The sequence below is a fragment of the Pristis pectinata genome, chromosome 24 (genome assembly GCF_009764475.1).
Source record: "Pristis pectinata isolate sPriPec2 chromosome 24, sPriPec2.1.pri, whole genome shotgun sequence".
Taxonomy (NCBI): domain Eukaryota; kingdom Metazoa; phylum Chordata; class Chondrichthyes; order Rhinopristiformes; family Pristidae; genus Pristis; species Pristis pectinata.
This window is the reverse complement of record NC_067428.1, coordinates 15,030,469-15,044,096: the sequence shown is the minus strand read 5'-3', so window position 1 is coordinate 15,044,096 and position 13,628 is coordinate 15,030,469. Positions and strand designations below refer to the sequence as shown.

Here is a 13,628-nt window from a genome sequence, read left to right as displayed (position 1 = left end):
GGTATAGACTTTTTCTGGTCTTCAGCTGAGGCTGCATTTGGCTGTTCTCCTGTAGCAACCATTTTGTTGGCAGACTTCCTGGTGGAAATCTTCCTAATGGGTTGAGAAGGAGCAACAATTATTCTGGTAAACTCAACCTTGCAAAATTCACAGAACTCTGCAACTTTTGATGACAAGCAAAGCAGTCGGGAAGCCCACCCTGCCACATATTATGTGGGGAGTTGTGGCAGGGAAAGCTTCCTTTGAATTTTAAGAAAAATAGACAGCATTATTACACATACTTGCTGGGTTGTCAGTGTTTTGGAGCGGTATTCCCTAAAATAATAATGTGTTGATTTGCTCAGATTTAATTGCATCAAGAAGTAGCTTTTGGATTAATTTCAAAAAAAGTTATTTGAAATGGCTGGGAGTCCTTGTGATTTCAATTATGTTTTTAACATGGAATTTGTGTTGGTCATGTTGTTGCCATCTGGGAAGTAAAAGGGATACAGTTTATTTATTGAAATTATCCTGATCTTAGTTTGTCCTCAATTATTCCAGCTCATTTACTGCAGTCAATTCTTGTGGAATAGTAGAATTACAGCCTTTAAGCCTATTGTATGTGTATCAGTGTTAGTTCTACAAAGGGAGTAATTACTCACAGCCCCATTCTCTGATCATTTCCCAGATTCATAGTTAAAATCACTTAAACTGGAATTGAGTCTTGGTCTGAGGTGCTTGAGACAAAGCAAACTCTATCTTAAATAATAGTTTATGCCTCATTATCAGTGATGATGTGTTGTGTGGGCTGTCGTCAGGAGGAGTCTGGACCAGTGATGCTGCTGGAATGCGGACTGGATTGCCCTCAACAGCAGGAAAAAAAAACTGCAAGTGCAGAAGGTGCAATGAAGGTGGGGGGCAGAGCCAGTCATTTTTTGATGTGTTTTTTGACGCTGTGAGCAAGATGGGAGGGGACGGTGTGGTGCAGTTGCGGGCCAGTGCAGTGTAAATTTCCAGCAGAATGGAATGAGACTGCACCGTGGCTTCATTGCTGAAGGGTTTGGAGTTGAATGTAGTGGAATACGGCGAGGGACATGAGTGTTAGACAGGGTGAGGTTCGAAGGGTGAGAATTTGAACTGCAGTGCCCCTGAAGTAATAATTCTGCTTTATTGTGCACTGGTAGGAGATTTCAAAGCATTTCCTGCCGCCTTTTCACCACCAAGCCTGGCTTCCTGCCACTGATTAATTTGGCAGCCGTGAGTCATCTTGCTTCTACAATACGTGTGAGTTCAACATTGGACATTTTATTTCCCCAGCAGCACAGGCTTGTGCGATTCAGAAATGTCTCTCACGTTACCGAGGCACCCATTGGAGTCACAGACCATCAGCAGCCACTGCCAGTCGACGTGAGCCCACTCAATGGATTCTCAGCAAGGTATGAATCAGCAATTTTCCAGTTCCCAAATGTTCAAATACGCATTGCACACAAATGACCCGCAAGGAAGTTTGGATTATACCTTCAAGTGATTTATAATAATATTGTCACAAATCAGCTGGACATCATTCCATTGAATGTTTTCCTGCACTGCTTCAGCATTCCTTTTGCCTCAAGGGTTTGCACAGGGAAAAAAGACTGGTATAAAGAATGGTGTACTAGGATTTACTCTGAACTGTATATTCTAAATCCTAGCACAAGTGGCGTCATAATAACTCTTCTCCAACATCAGTGGTCACCCAGCTCAGACCTAAGTTGCAGAATGACTTCAAAAATAATTGTGGACAACTAGTCTCAACTTTTAATTAACAATGATAATTTGCAAAGGTTAGTGGACATGTTCGTTTCTTGAGGGGGAAAGATAGCATGAACTGAATACATGTTTATTAAAAAAAACATTTTGTACGTATTTTGTTGTTTGTGGCTCCTGTTGAGAACCATTTGCTGTCCACCATCGCCATAAGCTTTGCCCCAGCCCACATCCAGTCTGGGAGAGGTGCAGTGCCAACATTTGGCCCTATCTAGCTTTAACAAGTGAAGGTCTTTCACTGGTGAGGGGTGCTGACTCCCTAGAACCTCAGCAGGCAGCCTGAGAATTCTTTCAGAGGAGGAAATTCACCATGCTTGCCCTCCCAGGCCTGCTAGCATGAAATGCCAAGCAACCCACTCATTTGTACAACTGCCACCACATTGAGACAGAAGGAACAAAACTGGACCAGTACAGACCCTGGCATCGACCTAAGGCACGACTTTGGAAATGGCCAAATCCCTCCCAGCCAAGTCAAGCTTGCAAGGTCCTCTTCACAAGCCTCTGGGGATCAGCGACTGTACTGAGGGAGCTGTCACATAGATTCACCAAACAATGGCCTGCCATTGTCACACTCACAGAATTCTTCCTGTGTCACAATCTCTGGATACATTCTGCTCCAAGGGCAGGACAGGTCCACCAGATGTGGTAGCATGCTGCTATCTGGGCAGGAGGGAGTAGCCCTTGGAGTCCTCAACATTGACTTCCAGACCTCTCAAAGTGTTGTGACATCAGGTTAAAAGTGGACAAGGAGACCTCCTTATTATCTCCTACTGTCCTCCCTTTACAAATGAGTGAGTGCGTTACCATGTTGAACAACACTGGGTGAAGTAGTGAAAGGTGCAAGGGCACAGAATGTACTTGTGGGAAATCTAAATGTCTATCATTGCTGCCCAAGTCTTGAAGGAGGTAGCTGCCAGATTTGGTCCACAGCAGGTAATGATGAACCAACACAAGGGATAACTTTAATTCAGTAAATTGGTTTATTATTGACATGTACTGAGGTACAGTGAAAAACTGTTTTGCATGCCATCCATACAGATCATTTCATTATAACAGTGCATTGAGGTAGTACAAGGGAAAACATAACAGAATGCAAGAATAAAGTGTTACAGTTACAGAGGAAGTGCAGGCAGACAATAAGGTGCAAGGCCATAACAAGGTAGATTGTGAGGTCAAGAGTTCATCTTATATTAGGGGATGTTCAGTATTTTTACAACAGCAGGATAGAAGCTGTCCTTGAGCCTGGTGGTAGGTGCTTTCAGGCTTTTGTATCTTTTCTGCCTGATGGGAGGGGGGAGAAAAGAGAATGTCCAGAGTGGGTGGGTCTTTGATTATGTTGGCTGCTTTACTGAGACAGCAAGAAGTGTAGACAGAGACCTTGGAGGGGATGCTGGTTTCTGTGATGTGCTGGGCTGTGTCCATGACTCTCTGCAGTTTCTTGCAGTCCTGGGCAGAGCAGTTGCCATACCAAGCTGTGATGCATCCGGATAGGATGCTTTCTATAGTGCATAGATAAAAATTGGTGAGGGTCAAAGGGGACATGCCAAATTTCTTTAGCCTCCTGAGCTAAATCTACTTGACCTTGTTGCCACATCTATTTGTGGCAGATGCTTCTGTCCATGATAGCATTGGTAGAAGTGACCACACACAGTCCTTGTGGGGCAAGTCCTGTCTGCACACTGGGGACACCTTCCATCTTATTATGCAGCATTATCATTGTGTAAAATGGGACAGACTCCGAGCATTTCAAAGCTGGACATCCATGAGGCACTGCAGACCAACATCAACAGCAGGAAGATTCATCACAATTTGTAACCTCTTACCCCAGTATATTCCTCGCTCTACCATTACCATCAAGCATGTGGATCAACTCGGGTCAGTGAATAGCTCAGAAGAGTGTGTAGGGAGCAGCACTAGGACAATTAGTGGCGATGGGTGATAAATGTACATGCTGCTGACCAAGCTGTAAAGATGAGTAAATTAAGAATAAAATGGTCCACTGAGCTCACAAATTTCCTGCTGAGCAATGGTGACTGACCCTTAACCGTGCCACGTCCCCTCCCGCGCCACTGTCTCTGCACTCTCTCTGTCCTCTCCAGGCAAGAGTGCAGGAAATGGAGAGAGCCAGTGTGTGAGGCAGTGAGCAGCCAAGCACTGGTACTGATGGATTTGGTCAAAGCATGATGGCAGAGCCTAATAATGCAGAATCTGCAATTTCCTTAGAGTCATAAGTGTGGTTAGGCTATAATGATCCCAGACTTTGTTCCAGGCTCCACAATCATCGGCAAGTGCCAGGGAACTGCCCAAAATATCCTCCAGTTGAATCATCCTTCTCCTAATGTAGGAAAATTCCTGCCCATTCCATAGGGGAAAACATAAGTGTTTAGACTAAAATGCGTGAGCGTCTCCCAAAATGAGTAAACTCAGTACGCCTGCAGCTTCAGGCAGGATTGTCATGTAAGGAGAGATGAACTGGGCCAGGCCTGTACTCTGGAACACAAACGGAACACTGGAAAAACTGAGTGGGTCAAGCAGCATATGTGGAGACAAAAGGTGTGAGTCGACGTTTCATGACTCTGCATCAGGACTGAGAGGGAAGAGGAAAGATTGCTAGTATATAGCAGTAGGAAGGAGGATGGGATAGAGGCTGGTAGGTGATAGGTGGAACCAGATGGGGAGGGGATGATAGGCAGATGGAACCAGGCAGGTGAAGGGAATGGGGAAGATGAACAAATGGAGAAGAAAACAAGGTGGACAGGTGAGTGTGTGCGGGAGGAGAGCACCGGGGATGTGGGTTACTTGATACTGGAAAATTCAACGTTCGTACCACACTGCCCTTTGTGCTGCTATATACTGGCAATCTTTCCTCGTTCCACTCAATCCTGATGCAGGGGCTCGACCCAAAACGTCAACTTACACTTTTTACCCCTTTGATACTGCTTAACCCACTGAGTTGCTCCAGCATTCTGTTTGTTCCAGGTTCCAGCGTCTCCAGTCTCTTTTGCCTTCAGGCCTGTACTGTCTTCAGTTCAGAGGAATGAGAGGTGATTTCATTGAAACATACAAAATTCTCAACAGGATAGACATGGAGTTGGAAGCTTTCCCCGTGGCTGGGGTGTCTAGAACTTTTGGGGGGGGGGGTGGCGGGGTGGGGTGGGGGCGGTGGTCAGAGTCTCAAAATACGGAGGTGGCCATTTCAGGACTGAGGTGAGAAGTCACTTCTTCACCAGTGGATGGCGAATCTTGGGAACTCTGTGCTCATGAGAATTGTGGAGGATCAGTCCCTGAGTTTATTCAGAACTGAAGATGATAGATTTGTTGATATTAAGGTTAATGGGGTTGGTTCAGAAGTTGGCTGAGATAAAGGATCAGCCATGATATTATTGAAAGGTGGAGCAGACACAAGGGACAGAATGGTTTCTGTTCTTATGTTGCATTCCTCCTGGGATTCTGGCAGTCAAAGTGGATCCAGTTGGCAGGCAGATGGCTGCCTGCTGCTCGTCTGGAAACACTGACTGACCTAGGTCTTTGGTGCCTTGCATTTTAACCCCTTGTCACTGTGACATGAGAGTGAGAACAGGAGTCTGATGGGTCATCGAGCCTGCTCCAAAATTTGGTAAGATCTGATCATTGGGGTCAACTGCACTTACCTGTTTGATCTCCCCCATAACCCTTGAATTGCCTACAATCCAAAATTTTTGTATCAGCTTTGAATATACTTTATTATTCCATATTACCAGCTCTTTGGAATAAAGAGCTTGAAAAATTCAACCATCTCCTCCCCACTGAGAGAAGGACTTCCTTCTCATCGCAGTTTTAAACTGCCATTTTACATCGAGTCAGTGTTTTACAGAGCAGGAATGGGCCTTCGACCCCTGCTGCCCCCCCCCCCCCCCCCCCCCCAATGCCCATGCTGACCTTTTTGCCCACCTACACAAATCGCATTTACTTGCATGGGACCATATCCTTCTGTGCCTTGCCTGTTTATGTGTCTGTCTAAATGCCTCTTACAAGTAGTAATTGATCTGATTCCACCACTTTGTCTGGCAGCACATTCCAGACATCAACCTCCAACCTTTATCCTAGGATTGTAGCAGGGAAGTAGACCTTTCGACCCACTGAGCCTGCCGACCATCAGGCATCTATTTACACTAATCCCGTGATACTTCCAATATGTAAGTTCCCCCACAAGTGGAAGCACCCTCTCAGTAATGACCCAAAAGGTGCATTTTTTGTGAGGAAAGTCAAAATGATAATCGGAAACACTTTCATGAGCCACACTTAAGGATCATTTTATTTTAACCAGACGTTGGTATTTGTATTGGTTTATTATTGTCGCTTGTACCAAGGTACAGTGAAAAACTTGTCTTGCATACTGATTGTACCAGTCAATTCATTACATGGTGCAGTTACATTGAGTTAGTACAGAGTGCATTGAGGTAGTACAGGTAAAAACAATAACAGTACAGAGTAAAGTTTCACAGCTACAGAGAGAGTGCAGTGCAGGTAGACAATAAGGTGCAAGGTCATAACAAAGTAGATTGTGAGGTCAGAGTCCATCCATCTCATCGTATAAGGGAACCGCTCAATAGTCTTAGCACAGTGGGATAGAAGCTGTCCTTGAGCCTGGTGGTACGTGCCCTCAGGCTCCTGTATCTTCTACCCGATGGGAGAGGAGAGAAGAGAGAATGACCTGGGTGGGTTGGGTCTTTGATTATGCTGGCTGCTTCACCAAGGCAGCGAGAGATAAAGAGGGGAGGCTGGTTTTCGTGACGTGCTGGGCTGTGTCCACAACTGTCTGCAGTAGTTATTGATATTTTTAATTGAATTTGTAAAGACTCGTGCTATCATTTGTTAAATGTTAGGGTTTATTAATGGTTTGTTAAATTTCAAGAATTTACAGTTTAACAAATTAAATTGAATAGCAATTCTGGAAACAATAGAATACCAGCTCTTCTGCTGTCTGTCTGCTGCCTATCCCACTGACCTCCTCACTGCTGTGCCTTCTCACCTTGTGAACAACCTGCTCCCATGCTCTTTCTTAAAGCACTGGACTTCCCTGGTCTAAGTGTTCATATTTAAGTGGTCCAGTTGAAAATTATACAGGCGGTGGTCCTCTGTGGAACTCCCTGAGCCAAGCCATGTGCTGGCCACCTTAGTTTCATAATGCAAGGGCCTTATCCTGATTGGTCAGGAAAATGGTTCAGTCAATGACATGGAGTAACTCAATAAACATTAGGAGCCTATGGAACACTGAGCACTGGCAGGCTAAAGAAGCCAAACCTTGCAAAGCATAGATAGGACTGTCCTATAGTCTAGAAGTGGTCCATGGGCCAAATGTTCTGCACCGTGGAATCTGCCCCTTAAACACCTCACAAAACTTTACATGTCTCAATAAGGTCATCTCTCATTCTTGGAGAGCATAGGCAGATCTGCTTACTCTTTCCTCTTGAGACAACCCTTTCACTCTGAAGATCAATTAGTGAACCTTCATTGCATTATTTCCAAACAAGGATAACATTCCTTAAATAAAGTGATCCCTGCACTGGGTTGAATAACAGCCTACCTGAAATGAATAGATTCAGTAACCCTGCAACATTGAAACCACTACTGAGCTAAACAATGCTTCATTTTTGTTTCATCACTTTTAACCCCACACCATTAAATTTAAATTTTGGAGTGTTGCTGACTAAATCAAACCCACATTTATTCGCAACGTACAAGGTGTTAGCATTCTGCAGAATGATATGGGATAATGCTCTTTGTATTCTTGCAAGGGCGTTGGTCTACCCCAGCAGAAGCATATCTTCACGCTAGGTTTACTGTTGCCACATTATGGTTGGCGAATACAATAAACACAATCTTCTACAAGTGTGACTGTAACTTTTGTTTAATGCTCCTCTTCAGTAACTGAGTGAACAACTCTCACAGCAGTGGCTTAACACAAATATGTGACTGAGTGCTCCTCTGAAGGATTGTTTATTTGACCTGGTACTGTCTGATGTGCTGCTGTGGACTGTGACAGTTAGAGGATAATTGGGACAAGCTTGTCAAAGTGTATTTTAATCTTTCCATTATGTTTCTTTTTTTTTACATAAAGTGATCAGTTAGTTGGACTTTATCATCTTTCAGGCTAAGTTATTTTGTGCTCTGGCTGTAAACAGATTTGGGAATGGAGCTGCACAGACAGCTGACCAACCCATAAGATGCACACCCATTTTCCTTACTCAAGCATAGGACATGCATTCAATGGAATCCACTCCTGCCTGATCACAGTTCTGTTCCTTCCACTCATGTTTGGCAGTCAAGGTTGTTTTCAATTGGGTTAATGTATTGGTGGTATATGTAACGTGCTTCTTCTATGACTCATTCAAAATGTTGATATCATGAATGCATTCCTCCCTGAGGGTAATTGCTGTTGCTCCTCAGACTGAATGGCAGAACCATGATGCATTCTGCATACAGGGAGATTTACTAGATATTTGTAAAGGAGTGATTATCTTAAATCCCAATGTCCCTACAATTACCTGCCAATAAACTTCTGTTAAATCCAGAGTTGCTAAGTGCTTGGTATTACCTAGCATTTTTTCCAATGATCTTGCCCCTGCAAAAATAACATCCTCTCTCAGATCATTTAATTTCTGGTAATGTTACAAGGCCAAGTGATATTGACCTTGGGAGCAGCAGCATGGATAGAGCTCAGACTATGGCACAGCTGAATTACTTCCAGTTCCTGATCTTCCTAAAGCAATGGGTCTCTCCCATTTTGTGACATGAAGTATTGGTTTATTATTGTCACTTGTACAGAGTGTATGCTGGTGTTGAATTTTCCATGGTCACTGTAGTTTCAAATTGCTTTGTACTCCCAAAAGATGTGATCAAAAACCTAGCATCAGTTTGCTGGCAGCTGCTTCAGCATGAGATACAACTTACCAGACCTGGTGATATTGGTTATCAAAGGAGTTGCTGTACTCCCTGACAAGAGACATATAATGTTATTGTGCTGTCCTGTTCTGGACAGTAGCATTTAACAGGACCTTTTTACAGATGAAGGTTTTTTTTCTACATTCTCCTGGTAGAGCTGCTAATTAACTGGTCAGTTAATGTCATGAGTGCACAATTATTGTTACTACATCTTGTGGGCATCCAGTGATTTTTGTACCAAGATGCCATCAGAACTGGCACAATCTGTTGTACTTAAGCCTGTTGGAATTTACTAATTTCTTCTATTCAGTAATCCCATTCAAATGCAGCCACTCCTGTTAGGTTATAGTACTGTCAGAGTATACTGTATATTCTATAAAGATGTTATATTCTCATCAGTGGTCTTTTCATAACCCTACCTTTTCTGATTCATGAACTCTATACTGAGCAAAACTAAAGCAATTTAAAATAAGCTTAGATTGTTGGGGAAGCTCCGTTCATGCACTCAACAAATAATGGTCATGTTTTTGTCCCTGGGGGTTTTGACAAGGTGCCAAAAAAGTGTAGCAGTTAATGTGCCATTACCATTCACCCTTGGATTGTTTGCATAAATACAGGGTGGATTAAAGTTTAATTTACCACACAAAATAACTGAATGATTGTCCATCAAACCTGTGTCCAAAATGTCAACTGTTAGGACATTAGTCCAGTGGAAGGGTCCCAGGATTTGAGACTTAAACATAGTTGACTAGTTTTATGTCACATACATATTCTGCCCTATATTTGACTGGAGGTGGAAGGGTGTGTACATGCACTTGTGCTAATTGAAGTGTAACTTGGCAAATAGATGGTTAAGTGATATTTGTGCTGCTAAATTTATGGCCCATGATTTGCATAAAAATGTTACTGATGTCATTGTAAAATTGGATTAATCTCTAAACCTCCAAGAGAGGTTGATATTGGATCCTAAAGCTGAATTGCTGTGTTTCTTCATGCTATTACAAAGAGGCCCTGAACTTTTATTTAGTCTTTAGTTATAATTTTTTTTGGAGTTTATTTTGAAACTTTCCTTTTGGGGAATTTCCCTAAAGTTTAGGGGAAGGTTGTAAAATGCCTTTGCTCATTCAATTTCCCCTTAAACATTAGCAGGGGAGGAACAGTAATCACTAGATAGTACTGAATAATTAGATCCTCCTACACATAATCTCCAATTAAAACTTACCACCCCAGTGATCAACCCTCAGGAGGTCTGTATTAGCAGACCTTGCTCTGTGAGATAGGTGCAGAAGTTTGAAATACTGCCTTGTACTGTTGACTAGTCTGGATGGTAGAGAAGCCGCCTTTGATGATGACATAAGTAACATTGGACTCTCCTGCCATTCTTCTGTCTGCTGGTAGCTTCTTCCTTGAGTCTTCCATTTGGTTTGTATGCTTAGCAAGATTTTCTCCAAGACTAATCACCAGCATCAGTCACCTTGCACGTTCCCACTTTAGGCAAATCATTCTCCGTTCTGATAACTTATCCTCTTCCTAGTGAGCTAAAACTTGCCCTGTATCAATTTTATAAGATATACTACCACATGTTAGTCCATGTGGGTGGGGAGTGAAGGCAGTAAGACTTCTGTAAGCCTCCTTATACCGGTGTTTTAATGATTTTGGTTTTCAGTTTCTGCAGAGATAAGAGAGAGAAATTTAACAAACTTCCTGCTGTTGACTTTTTCTCATGGGTAACAACTGAATTTCCAGCACTTCATTCCTGTTGCTATTGTCCCATTTCCTGCAACATCCTGGGGAATTGTGTGCATAGGAATGCTTGGCCTGTCATTCATGGAATTTCCATTGATTCATTTGTGAAATCTCCCCAGCCTGAGTGAGACTTTACTGGTCTCTCATTTGAATGTACTGCCAAGTCATTCACTGTGCATTTGTGATAATACTTTATTGTCAATGAAGGAAATGTTGATTATGTTTATGCCAAAGTCCTAACTCTGGCAGAAAAACTGGCAAAAGAATGTAAATATCCAATGTGTATAGTCTTTGGTCAAAGGTGTGGGGGTAGAACAAGCAACCCTCCCCTCCCCCCCTCAGGTATTCTGTGCTCACTGCCTGAAATGTACATTTAAGTAGATCTTACAGACCTAACCTGTTACTGTTAATCTTGTGTCGGGAAGCCTTCATCCTGTATTGGAAAAGCATTCTGAGGGTTACAAAGTTCCCACTTGCTTCCTTCCACATATTCTTGGCTGCTGTATCTACCCCCAACTATTCCATCCTTCCTGTGCTTATATAAAATAATATTAAATCCATACTGAGGGAACATTCAGGCTTCTGGTCCTGGTTCCTATTGATTCTACATCATTATATCTGTTGCTAAGTATTCAGCAGGTAGTGAAGCCAAGTCAAGGGCAGAGAGTAGTCTGGCCTAGGAGCAGATGAATCATTTATCCCATACATATATTTAATTACATATAACAGACTTGTTTTGAATTCTGTTGGGGTTTAGTAAAGCTTAATGTCATTAAGGCAAAGATAATTAATTTCTGCTCGTGGCACCTTTTTAAGGGCTTGGAGAAATTTTCCAGGAAGACTCCTGCAGATTCTTCTTGTGGAGCATTGTGTCTCCTGACTTTTCTGATGGCAGATTGGAGTGGGTTTTGCAGGGAGCTGGAGTAGGCTGTGTGGCCCTGCATATCTTCTTTGCAGTTCAATAAAGTGAGGATTGAACCTCTGTGCCAGCTGTTGCACCTATAGAAATGGAGGGTGGGAGGGGAGCAATGTTAATGCTCCTGCTCTGTTTAATTGGAATGGGCAGTGCACCTTTGCCCGTGGGCACATGAGATGTGCTCCATTTCCACTGGTGGAAACAAGATTCTGGAGGTTTGTTTCTCTCATTATTTATGAGATTTTTTAGAGCATCAGTTTTTCCTTTGTTTAAAAAAAAAAGTTGCACTAATTCTTGAAAGAGTGTGATCATCAATGTCATCATTTGATTTTACCACAGTTTCATTCTGGGGTCTTTTCTTCCTTTTCTGTGCTTTTCATTTTTGTTAATTAGATTTGAATTAGTTCTTTGAGGGTTTTGAGACTATGTTCACTGCATGTGATATCCGGGTAAGCTTTAAAAGAAGGTCACTATAAGCTATCTGTCGCTAATGACGTTAGAATTCTTCATGGCTTCTGAGAGTTGGCAGGTTTTCACCACACCTGACTTCATTTTAAGAGTTGACTGCTGAACATTGAATCAAGGGAATAAATATGATCAGTATAAAAGTGTATAATTTTACTATAGGTGATAGACTAAGCAAACTTGGAGAATGGAAAATCGTAATTTCTTGCAATCTAATGAAATAATTTTCTAACTTTTTTTTTACTATTTGTATTATACCCGACCCAAATTGTGAAGTTATGGGCCTTGCATTATCAGGTCTCTACTGCCAATTCAGGATTATAAGCCCCCCTCGACGGTTTTTCTGGCTTCCTCCTGCGGCAGTCTGGGGGTCTTTGGTCTCCCTCTGCTGTGCTCGCAAGGGCTTGCCGTCTGTGTAGCCAATTCCAGACCCCAGTGGGGGAGGAAAATTATTAGTTTCTGAGGTAAAACTCTCCAGACACAACTTTAAATGTCCTAAACAAGTACAAAAAAAGGATTTACGTAATTTAAGTTACTACTTTCTCCAGAAACAAATATTCCCACAGATTTGCAAATTAGTGCAATTAACAAAGGACAATATTACTTCAACACAATTTTATCTGTTTTGGCTACAAAACAGCCATAATTTAAGCAGATGTTTATACATTTTTCAAAATGGAAAAGACTGCCAATTAAACTTCTCCAAGTTGAATTAATGTTTTAAGCTAATTAAGTATCTTTAAACCTTTCATCCTTGTTTTTAAATCCTTCTATGCCCTTACCACCTGTACCCACCTCCATCCTTTCCCATCCATTGCCTTGCAATCTCTCAAAGTATTTCACCTCCAATCTAGACCCTTGTGATCCTCCCTGATTTTAATTGCTATGCTGTTGGTGGCTCTGCCTTTCAGCTGCCAAGGCTTTAAGCTTCGGTTGTGATCCTTAACTGTCTCTCTATCTTCCTTTTTATTTGTGGTGATTCTTGGACTAAGCTTTTACTCGCATGTTAAATTCTCTGTTATTATGTTAATGATGCTACTGTTGTTGTGTCTATTGTCAGGACTTAATGTCTCTTTGAGACAGTTATTTAAGTCTGTGATCTATACAAATAATGGAACAAGTCACACTATTGCTTCTGTTTGGTTCCCCCAAGGCTGCAGTCTTTGGGTACTGGGTGATGCTGGTCCATGATTCTTTCTGCTACCCTGTCTCACTTCTTCCCCCAGTGCCCATTTATGTGTAGTCTAATCAACTCATCAGAATGAAATCCTACCCTCAAATGACTGATAACTTATTTATGGGTCTTAGAATTTAGTGTGTGTGTGTATTATTACACCATGGAAGGAAGCTATTGAGCCCTATTGGACTATAAGAGCAATTCCTCTGGTCCCACTCCCTTAGCCTCTCCCCACAGCCTTGCTTATTCTTGCCTTTCAGATACTTATCCAGATCCCTTCTGAACCCTACAATTGAATCTTCCTCTACTACTACCCCTGTACCCCTGACAGTTCATTCCAGATCCTAATACTCACTAAAATAAATAAATATATTTTCTCATATCAGTTTTGTTTCTTTAGCCAATCACATTGTCTCCCTAATTCTTGATCTATGCATTGAAAGGAGAGGTTTCTCTCCATTTATTGTCTGTACCTTTTCATCTTTTTTAAATACCTCTGCCAGATCTCCTCACAACCTCCTGTGTTTTGAATACAAAATCCCCAGTTTCTCCAGTCCGTCCTTCCCTCCAATCCACAACCTTTCATACGACTCTGCTTCCAGTTCCTTTAGCTAA

The 13,628-nt window shown here is 42.3% G+C and overlaps 1 protein-coding gene across 1 annotated transcript in view; it reads left to right on the top strand.

Moving 5' to 3' along the window:
* Positions 1-1,282: 1,282 nt before the first annotated feature.
* acsbg2 (acyl-CoA synthetase bubblegum family member 2) overlaps positions 1,283-13,628 on the top strand; it is a 50,499-nt gene continuing 38,153 nt past the window's right edge. The window contains exon 1 of the mRNA XM_052037540.1: positions 1,283-1,415. The gene's annotated coding sequence lies outside the window, so the exon portion shown is untranslated. The remainder of the gene's footprint in view (positions 1,416-13,628) is intronic.